At 41.8% G+C, this 26969-nt stretch overlaps 1 protein-coding gene across 1 annotated transcript in view; it reads right to left on the reverse strand.

The window, feature by feature from the left end:
• The window catches only part of LOC124278751 (sarcospan-like), a 44037-nt gene that overhangs the window by 4598 nt on the left and 12470 nt on the right, over positions 1 to 26969 (reverse strand). The gene's annotated exons all lie outside the window — the stretch shown is intronic.

The following is a 26969-nucleotide window of genomic DNA, read 5'->3' on the forward strand; positions in this document are numbered from 1 at the left end:
TTACTGAAACAGAATAACACAATGTGTCAGAGATTGTACATAGCTGAAACAGAGTAACACAATGTGTCAGAGATGGTAAATTGCAGAAACAGAGTAACACAATGTGTCAGCCTCGCTGAACAAAGCCTCATTCACAAAATACAGACAGAGCCTTCTTTCCCCTACACAAAGACATGGGAGTCTCCTGCACAAACCATGGAGCCTTCTTTATAAAACACATAGCATCCTGGACAAAACAGAGCCTCCTGGACAAAACATTAGAGCCTCCTGCACAAAACATTAGAGCCTCCTGCACAAAACATTAGAGCCTCCTGCACAAAGCCCAGCCTCCTGCACAAAGCACAGAGCCTCCGCTACGAAGACATGGCAGTCTCCTAGACAAAAAAGGTAAACTCCCTCTTAACACATCATGGACATCCTCTACACCAAGACGCGAGATTCCCTCAAATCATGCATTTCAATATGCATACATCATACCATGAACAAATCAAATGTCCTAAATCAATTAATGAGATATGATTCTGAAAAAATGGTGAAGTATATACTTTCCTGTGTATATAGAGATCATATCTGTTCGGGGGCAGGATAATGAAGCCTTCATATAACTGATTCCCCCCCCCCCCTTTCCCAGCTGATGGAGTCCCCTGTTGTACACGGTAACTCAATATACACCTGAACTCACCAGGAAATTATACAGACATCTTGGCAAACATCACAAAATTTAACTCTCATAAATTGTTTAGAGCAGAGTGTTGAGAATAGAAATTTCAAACTAAAATTAACACATATGTTTTAAACACTCACTGATTCCGCCATGTTTGGGAGTACCCTGTCTGTCTGTGTGAACCGGATGACCCATCAGCAGAATCAGTTAATTCACTTTCATCATCCACCCACTTGAACCACTTGAAGACAGACTGCATTCACACAGGACTTTCAAAAAGTTTTACGCTAGCTTTCAAATCCCTGAAACTCTTCATCCTGTTCATGGTAACTTTAATGATCAGTTGCCATGGTTACATGGTGGGTTTTTTAACAATACTTACAAGATGAGTGTCCTTGAATGCCTCCGTTATTGTTTGTCTCATCAGCATCATTATTTTATCTGGTTGGGATGGTTATTCACATGAAAAGGTCAAGGTCAAACAAGTTGGAGGGGATCCATAGGGCAGCTCCATGTTACAGGTGCTTGTCAGACAATGGTGATGAGAATGACAGGTGGACATACTGTCCGTGAATGAGTGAATATAGGATTTTATACCATGCCCAGCGTGTAGGAGCCTAGTTGACATCACAATGTGGATTTCCCAGTAGGATAAAACTGTATCTGTACCATTCTAGGGCTGTGTTTCCAAAACTGTGGTCAGGAGCCTAGTCAAACTCAAAGCCCCTAAACTACATAATTTCCATTCTACCCAGCCCTACTGTCATGCCAGTGTGTGAAATTTATGCTGGTCCTGTGGTTCCTGGCTAGTAAAATGTCATTAGGACCTCTAAATCACAAGTTTGCAGTGGTCAGTGAATTTTGTATTGATAGTTAAGTACATCTACGAATGTTATTTTGGACCAGTGAAGTACAGACAGGACCACTAATTATTGTCCACTCACTGGTCCTGTGGTCTAGAGTGAAAGTTTGAAAGTTTTCTTTCCCTGTCACACAAAACCTCAGATGAACTAATACTAGGCATTCCTCAAGTTTAACATATGTTATATTTGGGAGTACACTTTCTTAGTAAAGTACAGATTCTAGTACTTTTGTTGGGTTGTGTCCCATGCAGGATTCAAACCCACACCCTCAGAGTCAGGCACCTAATCGCCAGCTCATAAAGTCAGCCGCCTAACCCGTTCAGCCACCATGACTTCCTCAAGTTCCCCCCTTCTCTGTGACTCATTTTCAGATTGAATGGAGTTCTTTCTATGATTTGTTTATTTTTTGTTTAACACTGCACTCAGCAATATTCAAGCTATATGGCGGCGGTCTGTAAATAATCCAGTCTGGAACAGACAATCCAGTGATCAACAGCATGAGCATCGATCTACGCAATTGGGAACTGATGACATGTGTCAACCAAGTCAGTGAGCCTGACCACTCGATCCTCGTACGACATGGGTTACTGAAGATCAATATTCTAACCCCGGACCATCACAGGTAGAATCCCCAGAAGTTATTGCAGACTACAGTATTAGCGTCAGTGTATAGCCCCACACTTTGAAGGTATAAGTCAGTTCTCATACTGAAAACTAATATCCATTTGAGTGAAGTATTTATCATTCAGAATATCACTTCCCATGATACTTATCATCTAATTATTGTTCAACTAAACTTTTACCAAAGCAAACTGTTGGGTAATGATCTCAAAATGACATTACACACAACTATCAATAATGAAATCTCATCATTACATCTGGGAGTAGAATTTTACATGTCAATGAGTGAATGAACAGGATTTTATGGCCACTTTAAACAGTATTTCAGTTCCATCACTACCTGTGTGACAGTGAGTGAGTGAGTATGGTTTTACGCCACTTTTAGCAATATTTCAGCAATATCACAGTGAGAGAAACCAGAAATGGACTTGTAAACATTGTAAACCATGTGGGGAATGGAACCCGGGTCTTCAGCGTGACGAGTGAACGCTTTAACCACTAGGCTACCCCACCACTCCATCTGTGTGAGAAGCAACAGCACATGGGCCAGGTCAAGGTTTGAGGCTGGGATTACAAGTACAGGTGAGAATACTCTTGTCATCTCTTGGTTAAAATGCAGCACAAAGTTAACACAGTATTGGTAACATCAAGTCAGGCTCACTGAAACAGGCCATACAATAGCTCATATTTCACAAACAGACTATACTTTTTTGTATGTCAATGACTTCTGTCATGAGATGAGTACTCGCGTCTAATAAAAATATAAAGAATTTTGGCTAAAAGGGAAAATTTCAGCAATGTAATACATTCAGTCATTTAAACATGCATGTTCCTTCAGGCTGGAGCTGAAAGCTGCTATCCTATCTTTGCCCATTAGAAAATCAAGGGTTTTTTCCAGATAACATTACATAAATGCATACAAGGTCCCTGATAACCCACTTCTGAAATAGCTTTTTTTAAATGTGATACATGGTCTCAGGTTAACTGTACTTGGAACAGGAAGTAACTTTAGAAAGAGAAATAAACATTACTCGCATTAGCAATTACCTCTTTTTCAACCTAAAGCAGAAAATAAAATCAAACATGAAAGAAAGATACTGAAAGACACATATCATCAGATTATCTTATTGTACAGCTTATTACTTCTCACAACCCGTGAAGATCCGGGTTAGAATTTTATCCATGCTTGTTGTAAGAGGCGACTAATGGGATCGGGTGGTCAGGTTCGCTCCCAATTGTGTAGATCGATACTCATGCTGTTAATCCCTGGATTGTCTTGTCCAGACTTGATTATTTACAGACCGCCATATAGTTGGAAAACAAAACTCACTCACTCACTATTACTTTTCACAGCAGACTTCTTTTGAACAAAAATAAATGGCTCGCATTTATACAGGAAAACTGGCTGAAAATCAAGAGTAATCTATTGTAAACTGTATATCTATAACAACATCCAGTCATTGTATACAGCTTCAGTGAGTAGTGTATGTTATACAGCGTCACCCCTGGCAACACCTACTGTATATCTATAACAACATCATCCAGTCATTGTATACAGCTTCAGGGAGTAGTGTATGTTATACACATCACCCCTGGCAACACCTACAGTAGGTGGACTGTATACCTATAACAACATCCAGTCATTGTATACAGCTTCAGTGAGTAGTGTATGTTATATATCATCACCCCTGGCAACACATACAGTAGGTGGACTGTATATCTATAACAACATTAAGTCATTGTATACAGCTTCAGGGAGTAGTGTATGTTATACAGCGTCACCCCTGGCAACACCTACTGTATATCTATAACAACATCATCCAGTCATTGTATACAGCTTCAGGGAGTAGTGTATGTTATACAGCATCACCCCTGGCAACACCTACTGTATATCTATAACAACATCCAGTCATTGTATACAGCTTCAGGGAGTAGTGTATGTTATACATCGTCACCCCTGGCAACACCTACTGTATATCTATAACAACATCATCCAGTCATTGTATACAGCTTCAGGGAGTAGTGTATGTTATACATCATCACCCCTGGCAACACCTACTGTATATCTATAACAACATCATCCAGTCATTGTATACAGCTTCAGGGAGTAGTGTATGTTATACATCGTCACCCCTGGCAACACCTACTGTATATCTATAACAACATCCAGTCATTGTATACAGCTTCAGTGAGTAGTGTATGTTATACATCGTCACCCCTGGCAACACCTACTGTATATCTATAACAACATCCAGTCATTGTATACAGCTTCAGGGAGTAGTGTATGTTATACATCGTCACCCCTGGCAACACCTACTGTATATCTATAACAACATCCAGTCATTGTATACAGCTTCAGGGAGTAGTGTATGTTATACATCATCACCCCTGGCAACACCTTCTGTATATCTGTAACAACATCCAGTCATTGTATACAGCTTCTGTGAGTACGGAATAAATATGTCATACATCATCAACCTTGTAAAACATCGATAACTCTTTCCCTCACATCAGGGAGTAAGAACTGACATCGTAATTATGTTTTGTTGGGCGAGCCACAACACCAGTGTATAGTGTTACCTCCTCTGGGGGGGTTCCTGGTGTTGACTTTGTGTAAACCTAACAGACAAGTTTCCCATGGTGGCTTCCCACAGAGACATCATGTTCAAGATGATCATAATCCACAGTCAGCTTGCAACAAGGACAAAATGATGGGGCTGAATTATATTTATGATCTGACATAGAGGCTCAGACAACATCTGATGATCTGTGCATACAGTGGACAAACAATGAAGACAAACTGTATTTATTGACTGTGACATTTCGACACAGATTCTTACAGGTTCTTCAAGCAGGTAAGTTTGTCTGTATTGTACTTCCCAACTTCTGAAATGCCATTCACACAAGTGTATGAACAAGTCACAATGTATACGTGCGAAGTTAAGAAACAGTCCATGACGATTAGGAGACATTCAGTTAATAAACTTTGTTAAATGCCAGCAGTGATAGGTCATGGCTGACCTCTGTGTTAGGGAACTGTTTCTGTTGTAGCTGGTGCTTGTCTGGGGTCAAACCGTGCTGTTCAACACACTGATCACATTCACGGAGCACCTGCTGCACTTTGCTCTATGTTCTGTGGGTCTAAACACACCTTGATGTTCTGTGTGCCACGCCCAGCTGACACTGCATCAGCCTTAGCTAGTGCCGCCCATGATGTAATCTGCGACATTTTTCTAATTTACACAAAAGTTCTTATGTCTATTTTACATAACACTAACACATTAGTGTTCAAATTCTTCTTAACTGCAAAATGACACCTACAGCTAACAGCACTAACCTGCAGCCAACAGTACTAACAAGCAATAAACAGTACTAACCAGCAGCCAACAGTACTAACCAGCAGCCAACAGTACAGTAACCAGTAAACCTGCAGCCAACAGTACTAACCAGCAATAACAGTACTAACCTGCAGCCAACAGTACTAACCAGCAATAAACAGTAGCCAACAGTACTAACCAGCAGCCAACAGTACTAACCAGCAGCCAAACAGTACTAACCAGCAGCCAACAGTACTAACCAGCAGCCAACAGTACTAACCAGCAGCCAACAGTACTAACCAGCAGCCAACAGTACTAACCAGCAGCCAACAGTACTAACCAGCAGCCAACAGTACTAACCAGCAGCCAACAGTACTAACCAGCAGCCAACAGTACTAACCAGCAGCCAACAGTACTAACCAGCAGCCAACAGTACTAACCAGCAGCCAACAGTACTAACCAGCAGCCAACAGTACTAACCAGCAGCCAACAGTACTAACCAGCAGCCAACAGTACTAACCTGCAAACAGTACTAACCAGCAGCCAACAGTCCTAACCAGCAGTACTAACCAGCAGCCAACAGTACTAACCAGCAGCCAACAGTACTAACCAGCAGCCAACAGTACTAACCAGCAGCCAAAACAATAAACAGTACTAACCAGCAGCCAACAGTACTAACCAGCAATAAACAGTACTAACCAGCAGCCAACAGTACTAACCAGCAGCCAACAGTACTAACCAGCAGCCAACAGTACTAACCAGCAGCCAACAGTACTAACCAGCAATAAACAGTACTAACCAGCAGCCAACAGTACTAACCAGCAATAAACAGTACTAACCAGCAAACAGTACTAACCAGCAGCCAACAGTACTAACCAGCAGCCAACAGTACTAACCAGCAGCCAACAGTACTAACCAGCAGCCAACAGTACTAACCTGCAGCCAACAGTACTAACCAGCAATAAACAGTACTAACCAGCAGCCAACAGTACTTACCAGCAATAAACAGTACTAACCAGCAGCCAACAGTACTAACCAGCAGCCTACAGTACTAACCTGCAGCCAACAGTACTAACCAGCAATAAACAGTACTAACCAGCAATAAACAGTACTAACCAGCAATAAACAGTACTAACCAGCAGCCAACAGTACTAACCAGCAATAAACAGTACTAACCAGCAGCCAACAGTACTAACCAGCAGCCAACAGCTAACCTGCAGCCAACAGTACTAACCAGCAGCCAACAGTACTAACCTGCAGCCAATAGTACTAACCAGCAGCCAACAGTACTAACCTGCAGCCAACAGGACTAACCAGCAATAAACAGTACTAACCAGCAGCCAACAGTACTAACCAGCAGCCAACAGTACTAACCTGCAGCCAACAGTAGCTAACCAGCAGCCAACAGTACTAACCTGCAGCCAACAGTACTAACCTGCAATAAACAGTACTAACCAGCAGCCAACAGTACTAACCTGCAGCCAACAGTACTAACCTGCAATAAACAGTACTAACCAGCAGCCAACAGTTCTAACCTGCAGCCAACAGTACTAACCAGCAGCCAACAGTACTAACCAGCAGCCAACAGTACTAACCAGCAGCCAACAGCGCTAACCAGCAGCCAACAGTACTAACCAGCAGCCAACAGTACTAACCTGCAGCCAACAGTACTAACCAGTAGCCAACAGCGCTAACCAGCAGCCAACAGTACTAACCAGCAGCCAACAGTACTAACCAGCAGCCAACAGTGCTAACCAGCAGCCAACAGTACTAACCAGCAGCCAACAGTACTAACCAGCAGCCAACAGTGCTAACCTGCAGCCAACAGTACTAACCTGCAGCCAACAGTGCTAAACTGCAGCCATTAGTCAGGTAACTAACCTGCAGCCAACAGTAATTAACCTGCAGCCAACAGTCCTAAATTATCACACAGTGTATTAAGGTAACTATTTCACAGTCGATGAATTAAGATAATTATCACACACACAGTGTGCTAAAGTTACTAAATTATCACACAGTGTATTAAGGTAATTAGGACACAGACAGTGTATTAAGATAATTATCACTCAGTGTATTAAGGTAATTATCACACAAGTGTATTAAGGTAATTATCACACAGTGGGTGTATTAAGATAATTATCAGACAGTCATTGAATTTAAGGTAACTATCACACAGCCAGTGTATTCAGGTAATTATCACACATTCAGTGTAATATGGTAATTATCACACAGAGGGCGTATTCAGATATTTCTTACACTGGGAGTATTCAGGTAATTATCACAGTGGATGTATTCAGGTTATCATCACACAGCAGGTGTATTCAGGTAATTATCACACAGTGGGTGTATTCAGGTAATCATAACACAGCAGGTCCATTCAGGTAATTATCACACAGTGGGTCTATTCAGGTAATCATCACATAGCAGGTCCATTCAGGCAATTATCACACAGTGGGTGTATTCAGGTAATTATTACACAGTGGATGTATTCAGGTAATCATCACACAGCGGGTGTATTCAGGTAATTATCACACAGTGGGTGTATTCAGGTAATCATCACACAGCAGGTGTATTAAGGTATTCAGGTGTATTATCACACACAGCAGGTCTATTCAGGTAATTATCACACAGCGGGTGTATCAGGTAATTATCACACAGTTTGTGTATTCAGGTAATCATCACACAGTGGGTGTATTCAGGTAATTATCACACAGTGGGTGTATTCAGGTAATCATCACAGCAGGTCTATTCAGGTAATTATCACACAGTGGGTGTATGTAGGTAAGTATCCTATACAAAGAGACAGATTGTACCTGGCCAACTCAACTCCCCTGGGTTTGATCTCCTGGCAATGAAGAACTCCACATTAATCATTGTTTTATTGCTGAGAACCTGATTCAGTGGCGGCTGGAGGTGGAGGACTTACAGCAGATTAAATAGATCCGGAACTTATCAGGCCTGATGCTTTCCTTATGGAAGAACTATGCTGGTAAATAGCTTGTACTGCTCACTGTGAGTTCACGCTGGATTCCACGCTTCCATCGGTCAGACCTGGGTCAAACCTGGATGTGGTGTTCATTCCAAGTTCGGAATTACTTTGCACAAGTATTGTAACAATGGCGGCCTTCACAGTTTAACATTCCACCTTTATTGAAAGAATTTTACTAATGAAGCAAAAAATAGCTCAAGGAACCAAACTGCTCACATGGTATATGAGAATGTTTTTGTAACTCACAGACATTGTAATTAAACAAAAAGGTAAGTTGGAACATACTTGGTGTATGTTTATATACATATATATAATTTCACCTATGCCCTCAGACTCTTGAATGTCGTGGGTGAGTAAGTGAGTAATTAGTGAGTGAGTGTGTGAGTGAGTGAGTGAGTAATGAGTAATTGAGTGAGCGAGTGAGAATAATTGAGTGAGCGAGTGAGAGTAATTGAGTGAGTGAGTGAGTGAGTGAGTGAGTGAGTAAATCTGCTTTGAACACTACACCCATTACATCACAACATGTCAGCTTAACTTATTTATTATCAAAAAACAAATTAAATATAAAAATATTTTCACGGTTGGATTCGGAGTTACTCATTCCTACACTCTTATCGGTATAAACACATGTATATCTGTGTTCACCCCAAACACATGTACGTCTGTGTGCCTCACCAGCAACGTGTTGAACATCACCCACAACAGACTCACTGGGGATGAGATCTTTACGAGCTGTCAACGAGATCTGCCCCCCTGGTGGCAGGGAGGGGAACTACATGTTCAACATCGCTGGAAGCCCCCCACCACCAATTACATGAATTATCACCTAATTTGAGAAGTTTGTGGTCGTATGGTAGAGCACAGACACACGCCAACACCATGCTGTCCGTAAAAGCCATTAAAGATAATTCCTACTCTTGTGTTTCTGTGTGTAACCAGCAGCTGAACTGTGTTGCCTGTGACAATCAAAGAGCTTGTGTTGACTGATATCAATATACACAGAATCAGCAGGGAGGAACAACTAACCACTTATGTTTTCTTCATGCAGCAAAACATACATCGAGACATCATGAAATAATTTATTAGATTTTCATCCTATCAGTTTTCATAAATGAGACAAGAGGCGTTTTCATACTGATCATCTTGTCATTCCAAGGCAAGTCTGACTTTGTCAGAGATGTATGCAGCGGTATTTTGGTCCAGATGCAATTGATTCTCAGACAGGGATGAACACTGATTAGTTCCACATGGCCACATTATCCTCCTACATAAAGGTCAACTTATTTCATTTTGTATTAGTTTGCAAATATTTTTGCCTAAAAGTCAATTTAGTGGTGAAAATAGTTAAAATAATTTTCAGCTTCAGGACTTATAGAAGTATTACTAGTAATGAATGTAAAACCAATTCACAGGTCATACCACCAGAAAGATCGATGGTGAAACCATACGGATAGATAATCCCCTGTATTGGTCCTTGAAATGTTTGTATGATATTCACAATTTCCTACCATAAAGCAATGGAAAAAAAAGAAGAAAAAAATCTATTAAAATGAAGTGAAATATATAGAGAATCTCACCCATGTGTCTTATGATATCAAATATATCACCATAAGTTGATAAAGTTACAAACATCCGAGGCTTGCCAAGGATATTTTTACTTTTATAAATGTTTTGATATAATTGACATCAGAACACATGAGGGTGAGATTTTATTTATCATAAAAAATCACTCTTCATTAGCTTTCAATGAAAAATGTACATCTCTGAACACGGTACTGCAATGAGTCTGTCATACAGATGCTGAAGTAAATGTATCCAAGAAATCCCACACAAATCTAGAAAATGTGGCAAGTCTAGATTTCCACAGCTGAAAATGAAGAAGGTGTCAGGGCTCCTTTTCATTAAATTTGATCTTTTTATTATGAACAGTTTTTTTTTCTGTAAACTATGTTCATTTCAGAGACTAGTTGTTAGTCTATACTGCAATTAGACTTGCAGTGCAGCGATGTCATAGCATTGTGATGTCATCAGTTTTTTTACCACTAATTCACTGTCAAAACAATATCTCCTTGGAGATATCGTTTGACCTCAAGCAATACCTCCTGTGGAACACAGTTCTGAATGATAAAATTAAACTTGTGATCAAATCTTCTATTATTGTACAAACTCATTTCAGTTTTGAACTAATCACAGTTAATGGGTCAGTGTTAATAAATAAGAAAAATAAGAATGTAAGAGTGACCATATTGTTCCAGCACATTACTCTGAGTCGGTTCCTTAACAGAGCAATATAATTCCAATCCCTCCATTATAAGACCATCTAAGCCTAACTGATCCACTCAACAATGCAGAAAGTTTGGAACCAGCTGTCCATTCCCTGGATGTCTGCTAAATTCCCAGGAACCACATTGGCATCTCAGGTAAGCTGATTTAGACATCCGTGCAATCTGCTGCAGTAACCACAAATTAATGTGCAAGATGTTTGATGGGCCTCTGGCATATTTGCATATGTTAATTCAGGGATATTTGGCTACACTCATTACACTCAGCAGTAAGTACAACAGCCACAGAGTTTGATTGACTAAACATTCAATATTCTCCACCGCTACTGCTGACACTAAAACCATGTTCATTGCCACCACTACTGACCTGAAGTTACACCAGTTTCCACAGTATACCAGCCCTGTCATGACAGTGGACACCAAGAACTGGCTTCACTCATCACTGCTGCTTATCACTTGAAGTAAGACCAAATGCTTAGTTAGAATAACCAGGATCACTATCAAGCATCTTGGATCACTAAGTTGACCATCCTTCAACCACCCGGGTTTGATTCCACACATGGGTACAATGTGTGAAGCCCATTTCTGGTGTCCCTGCCATGATATTGCCGGAATATTGCTAAAAGCAGCATAAAACTAAACCAACCAACCAACCAACCAACCAACCAACCAACCAACCCATCCACCCACTCACTCACCATCCAGTATCTTCAATCAGACTGAGGACTATCCAACGTTGAAACTATACTATGGAGGGCTCTTACAACAGAACTTTTACCAGAGATTCTTTGCACCCCCAGTGACAACAGCTAGCTTATAACCTGTTAAATGAAATCATTTGTTTGTTGAAACAATAAGCGAGACACAAATAGGCTCAGCATAACACCAAAGCTGTGTGTGATAGGTCTAAGGTATGCTCTGGAAACTGCAACAGAATTGAGTTCATGTTCTGTACCTACTGGTGGGAGAAAACTGGCTGCAGTGTTGAGAAACACTTTGAAATACAGAGTACCAGTAAGAGGTCATCTGACACCATGCACTAACACTACAGGTTTACATGATGTCTGGTCCACTGGAAGTAGTTGTTCCCCAAACAGTATTCTGCCTCCAACAAACAAGCTGAGAGTACTTCAAACAACTAAACCGCGTCAAGTGTGTTCTCACCGACACGTGACTATACAAACTGTCTGACAGATCTACGATATCAACAGCCTGATCACACCCGGCTGTACTACTATTGTCAATGACACCACTTCTCATGTTTAAAGACGCGAAAAAAGCAGTCTAGGCTTTAAAATCATATTGAACAAACTGATAACTTGAAAACAGGAAATTGTTTAGATCACATTTTCTTCATGTATATTTTCGGTAGTTGAAACCCTTGGTGAATCCTGGCCAGGCAATCTAAATAAAGGGTGCATGATTTATTGAGGGAATCAGATATAAACATACTGAAAACACTAAGATTAATTTCTTTCCCACCTTTAGTTAAACATTTCGATTTCAGCAAAAGAAACAAACACCCTTGATAGCTCACCCTTTTGGATGCAGATCTATGGAGGTTGGAATGAGATGATCATATTTCAATCACCTCTGGTTTTATGCCACTTCTGGCAACACTCCAGCACTATATATTAGTGATATAAGAAATGAAGAAATGGGCTTCACGCCAGACTGATTTTTGGAGTGAGAGAGTGAGTTTAGTTTTACACCGCACTCAGCAATATTCCAGCTATATGGCGGCGGTCTGGACTAGACAATACAGTGATCAACAGCATGAGGATCGATCTACACAAATGGGAACCGATGACATGTGCCAACCAAGTCAGCAAGCCTGACCACCGATCCCATTAGTCGCCTCTCTCACGACAGGCATGGGTTACTGAAGATCAATATTCTACCCTGGATCTTCATGGGTTACTGAAGATCAATATTCTACCCTGGATCTTCATGGGTTACTGAAGATCAATATTCTACCCTGGATCTTCATGGGTTCCTGAAGATCAATATTCTACCCTGGATCTTCATGGGTTACTGAAGATCAATATTCTACCCTGGATCTTCATGGGTTACTGAAGATCAATATTCTACCCTGGATCTTCACGGGTTCTGAGTTTTGGAACTGAGCCTGGTCCTAATTGGTATGCTAAGCCGCCACTTAAACCACTATGCCACCTCAATCCATGAAACAACAGTAAGAGAAGTGGACAGAGGTAAAGTGTTAGTGTTGCTGCCCACTACTAGCACCTCCCCAGGACTGACTGACTGAGTTTAGTTTTACGCCGCTTTTAGCAATATTCCAGCAATATCACGGCGGGGGACACCAGAAATGGGCTTAACACATTGTGCCCATGAGGGGAATCGAACCCGGGTCTTCAGCGTGACGAGCCAACGCTTTAACCACTAGGCTACGCCACCGCCCACCTCCCCAGGAGAGCTGTGCATGGCAGACCAGTGCCCCTCCATCACACGGCAGTAAGTTATCTGGTAGAGGATAGATGGACCTATATATGTCACTCTCACAGATACAGGTGGCATCTCATCACTCAGCCTAATAAGGTCAGAACTTGACCAGTCCTGCTTCTCATTACCCATCCTGGGTAATTCAGGGTTTTAAATCTTATTTGTTCTGATAAACACCCTGGACCTATTAGTTTCTTCTTTGTTCTGATAAACACCCTCACTTTATCATTTTCTGCATCTTCGTTTATCAGTAACATAGCACAGACATTATCCTTTCATGATGCCTTAAAGGTCACATGCAACGTAAAACACAACTTTGCAGATTCTGAAACCTTTCAGTATGAACTGACCGAAACAAATCATCAAAAATGCAAATTCAACTTATAAAGTTGAAAAATAAAGCGATGAAAAAAACAGCACGAAATCGAAGCTCAAACAATTCACTATTTTCCACCCAGCGCTTGGGGGAAAAGTGGTTTCAACAGCTGGGCTGCGCTCATAGCACGTGCGCAGTGAAATAGGTTCGCGCAGCTTGGAAGCGGGTTGTCCGGTGAATACTCAGAGAAGGCTTTGGTGTGAGCTATTTTAATGTTTTGTTGATATTTCACTGGCGCGAGCTTTTTAGATGTTATGACAGTAGATTACCGATTTAACTGTTTATATAGTTTCATTTGTCTATTTCACCACACGTTCTTCTTACCGAGTCACTTTCTCAGTTCAATACTTAAAAGCAACGTCATTATTTAGTGTTGACAGAATTTCTAACTGTGATATAGATATGTCGTTGTCACAGACAAAACTCAATGTCTTGTTTTATTGACACCTGTGTGTCTGCCTGCCTGTCTGCTAATGACAATATTCAATACACAGCTGCTATCACTGACCACATGCAATTTGCACTTAACACCTGTCAGGCTATACACCATAAACAAAACGCATTGATTTATGGCCCGAGTTCGGTCTCTGTCACATTATGTAATTACACAGACAGGCAGGTGTGATACTTGTACACATGACATGTTATGGTGTCTGTTGATTGCAATATGTTATACACAAAAAATGAGCATGTATTTACAAAACCCAACATCTCTATATATACACACACAATGAGCCGTGATGGCATCTGCAAATGAACCAGCCGTTACACTTGAGTGCACACCCACCCGCTCTGACTGGGTTCGGTATCCCGGCTGCTTTGTTTCTAGGGAAGTAAACCCAAGTACAAAATATTGCACTTTTGATTTGCGATTGTACGCTTATAATTTTGTATATATGTTTTTTCATAATCAGCAATGTATATTATATGTCATGAATAAGTGATAATTGTGTTTTAATTATGTTTAATTTTTTGGTTGCATGTGACCTTTAAGACTGAATAGTGTTACTGGTATACAGGCATACTTAAAACGATATATACTGCAATAATCGTTTGATGTTGAAATATATTGGGTAAAAAACATATAACATTGTTATTTGCCTAAATGAAACTAAAATCAACATATAAATTCATCTGCAAATGATGTTTTTTTCCAAAAATTGCTTGATTTGATTTTTTTGTCACAGTCAGATGCAGCAACTGATGCAGACTTCGTAATACAGTGAACTACGATTATTATGATGAACATGCACATGATGGAAACAGACATACAGAACTGTATTGTTCCCCTTGCCCTGCTGTATATTGTATTCAAAATGCACATAACGAATTAGTCACTCCGAACTGAAATTAGTGGACCCACACCAATACCCACAGACACTCATACCTTTACCCACAAAAGACACACCAACTAACATAGACACACACACGCATAGACACACCCATACCCAGAGACACTCATACCTTTACCAACAACAGACACACCCACTAACATAGACACACCCACACGCATAGACACACCCATACCCACAGACACTCATACCTTTACCAACAACAGACACACCCACTAACATAGACACACCCACACGCATAGACACACCCGTACCCACAGACACTCATACCTTTACCAACAACAGACACACCCACTAACATAGACACACCCACATCAGACACACCCATACCCACAGACACTCATACCTTTACCAACAACAGACACACCCACTAACATAGACACACCCACACGCATAGACACACCCATACCCACAGACACTCATACCTTTACCAACAGACACATCCACATGCATAGACACATCCACACCCACAAACACACCCATACCCAGACACTCATACCTTTACCCACAAAAGACACACCCATTAACATAGACACACCCATTAACATAGACACACCCACATCCACACCCATACTCACAGACACTCATACCTTTACCAACAACAGACACATCCACAACGGACACACCCACATGCATAGACGCACCCATACCCAGACACTCATACCGTTACCCCAAAAAGTCACACCCACACGCATAGACACATCCACACCCACCCATACCCACAGACACTCATACCTTTACCCACAAAAGACACACCCACTAACATAGACACACCCATACCCACAGACACTCATACCTTTACCCACAACAGACACACCCATACCCAAAGACACTCATACCTTTACCCACAACAGACACACCAATACCTCGCTCTCCCCCCACAGCCCACAGCCATCCCCACGCCCACCAATAGCCACCCTACCTGCAGTGTTTTCTCCCTGCCTTGATCTCCCTGAGAGGTGTGCATCATGAGAAAGTGTTTCCCCCAATAATGGCTGCTACAACATCACCCATCTTTCCTCTGTCTGTCACAACTGTCTGATAACGTTTGCCTAACTCCCGTCTTCAGATAAGATATTGCCTAATTTCAGCAACAAGTTGATTGTAACTGTCTTCTGAGTCAGTGACGGTATGTAGTGTATACACTGAAATGTTTACATAAACTAGAAAACTCTCATCTCTAATGAAAGAGGAATTAAACTTTTTTAATTATTTACATCAATTCCTTTTCGACCAGAAACCTGGCACTCTACACTGGAACTCTCAATTAGTATCAAATGTTCTCTTTTCTCACCAGACACATACATAAGCTTCTTGATAACGGAATAATGAAATCATTTATTGGTGTGCACCTAGAACCAATTACATCCAACAGTTTAGTGAGAGGAATATCGAGAGGAAATCATGCCCATATGTATGCAGTACTACAAGCCACCACTTCGGGGTATTTGAGTCTGAAGGCAGTACATGGTTCTATCTGCAGCAGGAAGTGTGTGCCTCCCTTAAAACACTCACACAGATGGTAGACTACACACAACTCACTTAATCGGCAGCAGGGAAGTGGAAACTGACTTCTTCAAAACTTGCACTAAACTTATCCACCAGAGTTTCATCATAGTCTTCATAAAAAGAGTTGATAGAGCAGGATAAACATTCAGCCATAAAAATCTGGATACTTTTATCTTGTAAAAAACTATTTATGTTTTAACCCGGGACAAATTTATTTTGAAATTCTCCTCTAATATGTTTCAGCTGGTTATCCTATCTACAGGGACTGGGGAATGCCTTCAGAGTGAGTGAGTGAGAAGCTGGGTTTTTTAATGCCAGTACTATCAGTGCAGATGATCTGACTGTGGGAGAGAAGGGATATTACCATCCAACTGAACCTACAAGTCCACTTCTGACTGGCATATAGCTGGGATTCAACTCAAAGCAACATGGAAGCAAGGGGAACACACTTTCCCCCTTGAATTAAGGGAGCATAGACTAACACTTAGTCTCTGAATATATATAATCTTGATTTTAACAAATAAACCCATTTAAATGGAAAAGGAGCCCCAGGGAGACCAGAGATTCAGAACCTGAACTTGGGGAAATCTAGACTTGCTTATTTTAGGGCTTTAGCATTGCAGGGATGGCTAGGTTGTAGGGAAAATAATGTGGTTCAGGGACTGTGATAGACTTGTACAAGTCTCTAAGGTAAAAATTAATTGTTCAAATGATAATTTCTAAAAAATTATAAATAACAGACTGAGGTCATGTCCACTTATCTAGACTTGCCTCATTAAAGGATAGAATTACTATACATCCATGGGCTCAGCATTCAGTACAGGCTTGGAGCCAGGCTAGGTCTGTGAGACAGACAGACAAGTCTTAGCTGTACCAGGAGAGGACTGTTTTAGGTCCAAGGCCCATGTCACATGATGTGCATCTCACTTTCTGTCACAGATACAGGTATATATACAGGCCCATGGACTCACTTTCTGTCACAGATACAGGTATAGATACAGGCCCATGGGCTCACTTTCTGTCACAGATACAGGTATATATACAGGCCCATGGGCTCACTTTCTGTCACAGATACAGGTATATATACAGACCCATGGGCTCACTTTCTGTCACAGATACAGGTATATATACAGGCCCATGGGCTCACTTTCTGTCACAGATACAGGTATATATACAGACCCATGGGCTCACTTTCTGTCACAGATACAGGTATATATACAGGCCCATGGGCTCACTTTCACAGGAGTCCAACAACTGGACTAGTTTAACTTGAGCTGGCAGTCATAGTTCTAACATCACTTTGTGAAATAGAATCCTGGTAGTTTGACCTGGGGTTCCCCACAGTTTAATCATCATGTATCATTTACCAACATTTGATCCTGGTTGTATACCCAAGACGGATCATGATATTTGAATAGATTCCTGATTAAAGTCATCTGGCCAACTTGTATGGTATGTGGCAGGTTCCTAATATCTGGTCAGTGATCCAGTATTGGCAGGTTCCCAGTATCTGTTCAGTGATCCAGTATTGGCAGGTTCCTGGTATTTGGTCAGTGATCCAGTCTTGGCAGGTTCCAAGTATCTGGTCAGTGATCCAGTATTGGCAGGTTCCCAGTATCTGGCCAGTGATCCATTATTGGCAGGTTCCCAGTATCTTGTCAGTGATTCAGTATTGGCAGGTTCCCAGTATCTGGCCAGTGATCCATTATTGGCAGGTTCCCAGTATCTTGTCAGTGATCCAGTATTGGCATGTTCCCAGTATCTGGTCAGTGATCCAGTATTGGCAAGGTTCCCAGTATCTGGCCAGTGATCCAGTATTGGCAGGTTCCTGGTATCTGGACAGTGATCCAGTATTGGAAGGTTCCCAGTATCTGGTCTGTGATCCAGTATTAGCAGGTTCCCAGTATCTGGTCTGTGATCCAGTATTGGCAGGTTCCTGGTATCTGGTCAGTGATCCAGTATTGGCATGTTCCCGGTATCTGGTCAGTGATCCAGTATTGGCAGGTTCCCAGTATCTGGCCAGTGATCCAGTATTGGCAGGTTCCTGGTATCTGGACAGTGATCCAGTATTGGAAGGTTCCCAGTATCTGGTCTGTGATCCAGTATTAGCAGGTTCCCAGTATCTGGTCTGTGATCCAGTATTGGCAGGTTCCTGGTATCTGGTCAGTGATCCAGTATTGCAGGTTCATAGGTATCTGGTCAGTGATCCAGTATTGGCAGGTTCCAAGTATCTGGCCAGTGATCCAGTATTGGCAGGTTCCTGGTATCTGGACAGTGATCCAGTATTGGCAGGTTCCCAGTATCTGGTCCGTGATCCAGTATTGGCAGGTTCATAGGTATCTGGTCTGTAATCCAGTATTGGCAGGTCCCAGGTATCCGGTCCATGATCCAGTATTCGCAGGTTCCCAGTTTCTGGTCAGTGATCCAGTCTTGGCAGGTTCCCAGTATCTGGTCAGTGCTCCAGTATTGGCAGGTTCCTGGTATCTGGTCAGTGATCCAGTATTGGCAGGTTCCCAGTATCCGGTAAGTCATCCAGTATTGGCAGGTTCCCGGTATCTGGTCAATGATCCAGTATTGGCAGGTTCCCAGTTTCTGGTCAATGATCCAGTATTGGCAGGTTCCAGGTATCTGGTCAGTGATCCAGTATTGGCAGGTTCCTGGTCAATAATCCAGTATTGGCAGGTTCCCAGTTTCTGGTCAATGATCCAGTATTGGCAGGTTCCAGGTATCTGGTCAGTGATCTAATATTGGCAGGTTCCCAATTTCTGGTCAGTGATCCAGTATTGGCAGGTTCCAGGTATCTGGTCAGTGATCCAGTATTGGCAGGTTCCTGGTATCTGGTCAGTGATCCAGTATTGGCAGGTTCCAGGTATCTGGTCAGTGATCCAATATTGGCAGGTTCCCAGTATCTGGTCAGTGATTCAATATTGGCAGGTTCCTGGTATCTGGTCTGTGATCCAGTATTGGCAGGTTCCAGGTATCTGGTCAGTGATCCAATATTGGCAGGTTCCCAGTATCTGGTCAGTGCTCCAGTATTGGCAGGTTCCTGGTATCTGGCCAGTGATCCAGGATTAGCAGGTTCCCCGGTATCTGGCCAGTGATCCAGTATTGGCATGTTCCTGGTATCTGGTCAGTGATCCAGTATTGGCATGTTCCTGGTATCTGGTCAGTGATCCAGTATTGGCAGGTTCCAGGTATCTGGTCAGTGATCCAATATTGGCAGGTTTCCAATTTCTGGTCAGTGATCCAGTATTGGCAGGTTCCAGGTATCTGGTCAGTGATCCAATATTGGCAGGTTCCCAATTTCTTGTCAGTGATCCAGTATTGGCAGGTTCCTGGTATCTGATCAGTGATCCAGTATTGGCAGGTTCCAGGTATCTGGTCAGTGATCCAATATTGGCAGGTTCCCAATTTCTGGTCAGTGATCAAGTATTGGCATGTTCCTGGTATCTGGACAGTGATCCAGTATTAGCAGGTTCCAGGTATCTGGACAGTGATCCAGTATTAGCAAGGTTCCAGGTATCTGGCCAGTGATCCAGTATTAGCAGGTTCCAGGTATCTGGCCAGTGATCCAGGATTAGCAGGTTCCCGGTATCTGGACAGTGATCCAGTATTAGCAGGTTCCCGGTATCTGGACAGTGATCCAGGATTGGCAGGTTCCCAGTTTCTGGTCAATGAACCCGTATGTTCCCCTGTTCATGGTCTCCAGAATTCTGTTAGTGTTTCCTCCACAAAGGTGAGGTAAAGGTCAACCGGCCACAGGTGAGAATATTTAAGAGATAACAAACACAAACAGGGGTCCATATGGCCCCTTCTGCCACAACAGACCTGGTAGGTGTAAAGGTCACCAGCAGAGGGCACTGTCTGACTCACACAGGCCAGCAACACAGGGCCAGACTATGTGTGAGGGGATGCCTATGAGATAACACCTGTTGATCTGGGCAAATGTTTATTTATTTATTAACAATTGTCTGTCTGAGTGTGTGATGATGAGAGCCCCTTGTGGTTGCCTGCTGTAGGCACACAATGGTGCCTTGTTGTTAGTCAGCTCTGAAGGAGAGAGCAGCATGCTGCTGACTCAGCATAAATATTTGTACTTTCAGATGCTTCTACAACAAAAACAGATTGCCTAATTCACATACTTCAGACAGCAAACAAAACTTGAGAGTGAGTGAGTGTGTATGTTTGGTTTTAAGCTGCTTTTATCAATATTCCAACAATATCACTGCAGGGGACACCAGAAATGGGCTTCACACATTGTACCCACCTGGGGAATCGAACCCAGGTCTTCGGTGTAACGATCAAAGAAAAATTGAGAGATAGAAATATTTTGATACAGTGAACAATTTGTCCATATATATTGCTACCTGTAAATTTCTACAAATATCACAGCCAAGACCAAGCAAAGGATCCATGATACTGGGGTGTAGTGAATGCTACTCAGCCAAGTGACACAGCCTGACCACTTAAATCTCTAGTTGAGTCAACTCATACAAGGTAAGGGGAAACCAAGCCTGTATTCCCACAGGTTACCACATAAAGGGTTAAGTCTATGCCAGCCCTTTATGTAACCCTGCGCTCCATGGCAGTCCAATCTGAACTCTACAAACACAACATATTCTGTGAGACATAAACCAGCATATAATCCTTCATTTCTTGGACTAAAGCAGTGTGCCACTAGACTAACGCTCTCTGAATATATATAATTTTGATCGTAACAAACAAGCCCATATATATTGGAAAGGAGCCCAAGGGAGACCAGAGATTCCTGAACCTGAGGAAATCTAGACTTGCTTTATTTAGGCTATAGCACTGCTTGTCAGTAGGGAAAATAATGTGGTTCAGGGACTGTGAGACAGACGAAGTGTGCCACCAATACAATGTGGTCAACAACACCATCCCAAGTGACATAACAGAAACTTTTACAAACTGGACAGTGTACATATGCCTGTTGTTTCATTAACGCTACCACCTAAAGGGAGCTACAGAACAATCGATTCTTTCATTAACTATAGTGAATTTGTCATGGCACAATAATGAGAGAGTGAGTATGGTTTTACGCTGAGTTTGGCAATATTCCAGCAACATCACCATGGGGGACTCTCAGATTGTACCCATGTGGTATTGTATGAAAGAGTAAGAGTAATACTGTTAAAGACCTGGATAATCAGGAATGTTTATTGAGTGGTATATCATGTCACGGATATGTCGGGCACAAACATTTGCCATCAAGATTAAGCACATTAGTCTTGTCCTGCAGGTTGACAGACCCCCCCCACCCCCAACCCCCCCTCATTTCAGACACCAACTGGTAGACCAGACATGTCAATCTGACCTCATGACAATGCTATGTGGTGGTGACACTGTACACAGCAAGGCTGGAAGTTCTGAGCTTACCTAGGATAGAGCACATTGATGGAACTGGCTGAGTTTCATGAACATTCCCCAACAATGCAGGAGTGTCTTTGGCTTCTCCCTCATAAAAAGCATTCCACAACAAAACAGCTTAATCATAATTTGCTAAGTCATTTTGTTGGTAGTCTGAGGACTATTCCGGGTACAAGTAGTTGGCTGTACAGCAAGTACCTACCTGCAGGATCTGTCACTGGTCAGTCCACCTGGAGATAGGGACTGGGGTTGTCAGTTGATGGGTGACCAGGAGACAGGTGAGTGACAGATCAGGCTAGAACACAGGGAGCAACACATCCTACATTGCACAGGCTCACCTTAATGTCGACAACAACTGGCCAATCAAGACACCCCGGGGAACTGTAATAGTTCCTGGGGCACAGGTAAAGTTTCTCTTCAACAACAGGACACAGGTACACAGTAATGGTGACATATGCACAGGCTCCCCTCAAAGTCTTCAACAACAGGTCAATCAAGGACACATGTACACAATTGCTTTAGCAACACAACTCAGGACACAGATGAATGGGAATGTCTTCTACAGGCACTGACAGACACTATAAGAAACATACTGGATGGGACACTGGCAAAGTCAGGGCTAGGATGTCCATGTTAGGTATTCAGGATTCAACAGGTCTCCCGTCTGCCAACTGTACAAGAGGAGACTGGATGGGAACATGAGCCTCACGGTCACTCTGCATCTTCCTTATCATCCTTATCCACGCTCAGCAGGTGCCCCTCTGCACCCTGTTCCACACTCAGCAGGTGCCCCTCTGCACCCCACACAGCAGATGCCCCTTTGCACCCGGCTCCCCACACAGCAGGTGACCCCTGCACCCTGCTACACACAGCAGGTGCCCCTCTGCACCCTACTCCCAACACAGCAGGTGCCCCTCTGCACCCTGCTCCCAACACAGCAGGTGCCCCTCTGCACCCTACTCCCAACACAGCTCCAACTAAGTGTGGGGCTGTGCTGTATGAGCTGTGGAGGTTTGACAACTACATACATTTGATCCAAGGTCACCAATTTGCTCTGACCTTTCCAGGATGATTGTAAAACAATAGGGTCGTGATGAAATAGCAGGCACATCCTCCCATCTGTGTTAACCCTTGTGGAGCTATCTCCCGGTGTCATCTACTACACCCCTTCCCATCTGCCACCTGTAACGCCATGATTAACTCCCGTGTCATGTTCATCCCAGTCCTCAACACCAACAAACATGACACCACTCTCAGTGACTCAACACATAATTGTTACCTGTTACCAACAAAGGAAATCCCTTTATATGCCTTCCATTAAAGCTCTTAACCAACGTTTTGAGTAGCATATATCATACATATTTAAGCAAACACCCGTCAGAGTTTTAATCCAAATTTTGCCATCGATTGATACAAATATACAGGATATTCCAACACCAGCTAGTGTGACCTTGAGGTTTGGTAAGACAATGAAAGTGAAGTCAGGAATGTGACCTTTGTTTATTGTCTTGTCCACCGATTCCTCTCACTAACAGAGAACAATTGGCACAGATAAGCTAGGTAATTACCTCTGATATGTGTATGCTCTCCATGGTGGGTGGTGGAACAGGTCAAGCAGCGGTATTATCTGCCCACAGTTCAAGGTCATATTTCAGTACTTGGAACCCTACACTGGCAGGAGCAGGGAATGCCCGTGGGATGCATGGATCTCATGTCATTTGTTTCAAGTTGTGTTAAGGTGGAACAAACATTCCTGTTCACTGACTTATCTGCAGTATTTTTGACCAATTATTAAGAAAATTGATATGAGTGTAAACATGCCTTTTCAGTGTATAATCTTCTCAACAAGCAATACTGGGGGCTTGTGTATCATGTATCACAAAATTTGTCAAAATTATTGCATTAACATTTTATTGTCTGACACGTGAAACTAACAATCACTGTGGTTTTTAGAGTAGAGAAGTTTGTTAGCCAACCTACAGAGGAAGTCTCTGTACTCAAAAGGTCTGAACTGGTCGAAATAGACGAATATTACAGACTTGATATCAGGAATGCTTAAAGATGGTGTCAAGAATATTATTACCACTTTCCTGTTTCAAAAAGAAACTTTAGCTGATGATTCCTTGGATTTGATTGAAGAAAAGAGTGATTTCGGGCTTTTAAATAATTAGAATTTGAAAGAGAATTTCACAATAAGACAGAATTGAAACAGAAAAATAGAAGAAGTATATTTAAATCTGAGAAAGAATTTCAGGTTACAATAATACAAACTGATTTAGAGAAGGCTCTCTCTCTCAGTACATCATTTGACAGATACTTTGATCCTCAGATAGACTTGTTCCACATACATACATACATACATACATACATACATACATACATACATACATACATACATACATACATACATACATACATACATACATACATACATACATACATACATACATACATACATACATACATACATACATACATACATACATACATACATACATACATACATACATACATACATACATACATACATACATACATACATACATACATACATACATACATCAAGTTCAACTGCTCAAAGGCGCTTTGTTTTCCCTCGATCATTGGATATCCATCACAACGGCACATTGTATTTTTCAATCTCAACTCCCTGGGGAGCATACAACTCTTGCTGCCTACTAGGCGGACCGAGTGAATGTGGCTTTTCCATCCTTACAAGGTACCCATTCACAGCTGGGTGGACTGGGACACATAGTAACAGCACTTTGTCCAAGTTTTACTGCATGTTGCTGTACCCGCAACTAGGTGTTTGCACGTATTCATGTGGCCACCATCTGGTCATCTACCAACAGATTCGTGGGTTCTTTTAAGTGCACAGGGTTGTGTACTGTACACTAGGGGTTGTGACAACACTGAAAGAGTCTGCACACAAAGTTGACTCCAAGGTTTTTTACACCCGGTCACAGGTGGGCTCGATCCCGCCACCTCCAAGCTTACTGGATTACTAGCCTGGCGCCTTAGACAGCTCGCCCACTGTGCCCTGTCTGAATGTGATGTTGAAAAGCTGAATGTGATGTTGAAAAGCCTTTCATACATATCGAAAAGGTGGCCGATCATCTAAAATGCCCTTAGGAATATTGTACCATGCATGTGTTAGCTGCCTTCCACATAGCCCATATCTTAAGAGGTTAAAAAATACTCATGATATAACTGAAATTGTACACTTTAATTAAAATGTTTAAAATGTAATATAAATACACACCAGAGCTGGGGGGTATGAAGGATAAATGGTTTACAAATCCTCCAGATGAAATATGGTTGGTGTGTTGACATCCCGGATTGGTCTATATACCATATCTGCTCCAGGTTCCCTCAGACAGGACACAAATCTCACAACTAAACACAAAATACTGAAAAACAATTACAATACATTAACAACTGTCATTGTGTAATAAACCAAGTTAACTTGAGTAATAATTCTGTGAAAAAATGCCATCAGTGACACAACCAGGGCAATAAAATAGACTGATGCCAAGCACCCCAGCCTCCCTATGATCCTCCCTCCTCCTGCTCCAGGAATAGCTGTGAGAGAGGGATGTGATGGCAGCTATCTGGAGGTGGTGTTGAGCTATCTGCTACAGGTCGTTACACCCCTGATTAACCAGCTATGTGGAGGGGAGACCATAGACCTGCATACCCACGTGACAGATTACCCACAAGTCATCAGTCACACCACAGATAGAGAAATGCCTGACCTACATAATGGCCATGATGAATAAACAAGAAAACAGGAACAGATGAAAGACAGACATAAATACCTCCATTAATGGCATGTCAGCTTTGATGATGACAGGCCATCAAGTTTCCTTTTTTTCACAGATTGTAGACTTTTTATCATTTTTCTTCACCGCAACTATTAGCTGTAACCTTTTAGTTCACTTTTTCTGACAATTAAACGTTTATCTGGCGTTTATCTGTCAAGGGTGTTGATGTGTAGGAGATGATGATTATAATAACTTCAATAAAGCTTTCTAAGTCGGCCCCAGCAAGGTTTTGGAGATTTTAACTCTAATGTTTTACTCTAACTGCCCACTTGAGGTTGTAATAATCAAAACATCAAAGTTTCTCTCTGAAACATAATACTTTCATGCTGACAGATTCAAAACATGTAATTCCCATTGAAAAATGAATACAAAACAAATGTATATTTTTCAGACATGCAGCAAACAAATATTTAAGGGGGAAAAGTGAGGCCAAACAATTTTCCAGTATAGTCTGGAATAAAAATACATTGAAAAGATTATAGTTGTCATAGTAACACCATGCCTAATTTTGATTTCACACATCTATTCCTTCCTTCCCAAAATAATTTGTAAACAATATCCTTTGATATTCACTATTTTTTTAAGAAAAAAGACAAAGAATGCATTTTGATAAAGATCCTATGAGCAACCAAAAGAAACATACATGGCTACTTGACAACCTTAAAATGTTTCCAAGTTTTGTAAACTGAAATATTCACACTGAACCTTTGTTGTGGCCAATCATAAATCTATCAGCTTCTGGGAGCACCCATCTACATGATGGACAAGCCAGAGCTACAAACATAGTGCTTCAGATTAACTCATAATGTATCCCTATCAACAAATTCACAGCCACAAAACTACAACCACTTTAAATAACTCTATCTGATATGTTTATGGACAGAAAAAGAAAATATGTTTATCTACCCTCTGAAACCTACTTTACAATTCCTACAAAACCTGCGTGAGCTGTCTGCTCAGAGATTAAATTTAAATTTACACAACAAAACCTTGAGGTTTGATGGCAACCGTTTGACCTTGTTGAGTATAACTCCTGGAGAGTAGTATTCTGGCAAGAGATTCAGTAGACCCAACAGGAAGAGATATCTGCAGACATATTTACTTGGTATCTAACTGTCTACTCCTGCAAGTCATGTCTCTCAGTGTATGGATGGGGGATGCAAAGGCCACTTCCTACTGCCATAAACTGCAAGATGAAAGGATTGTTGCATTCCCGCAATCACATGTTGCACAGGCTGGATAAATGAAGGTAAAGTTAAACACCTGATTCCTGTTTCACAAGCCATAAAACAGTAGAGGACTGGATAAGTGAAATATTCAA

Source organism: Haliotis rubra, unplaced genomic scaffold, assembly GCF_003918875.1.
Source record: "Haliotis rubra isolate DU_JTF1 unplaced genomic scaffold, ASM391887v1 Scf241, whole genome shotgun sequence".
Classification (NCBI taxonomy): Eukaryota; Metazoa; Mollusca; class Gastropoda; order Lepetellida; family Haliotidae; genus Haliotis; species Haliotis rubra.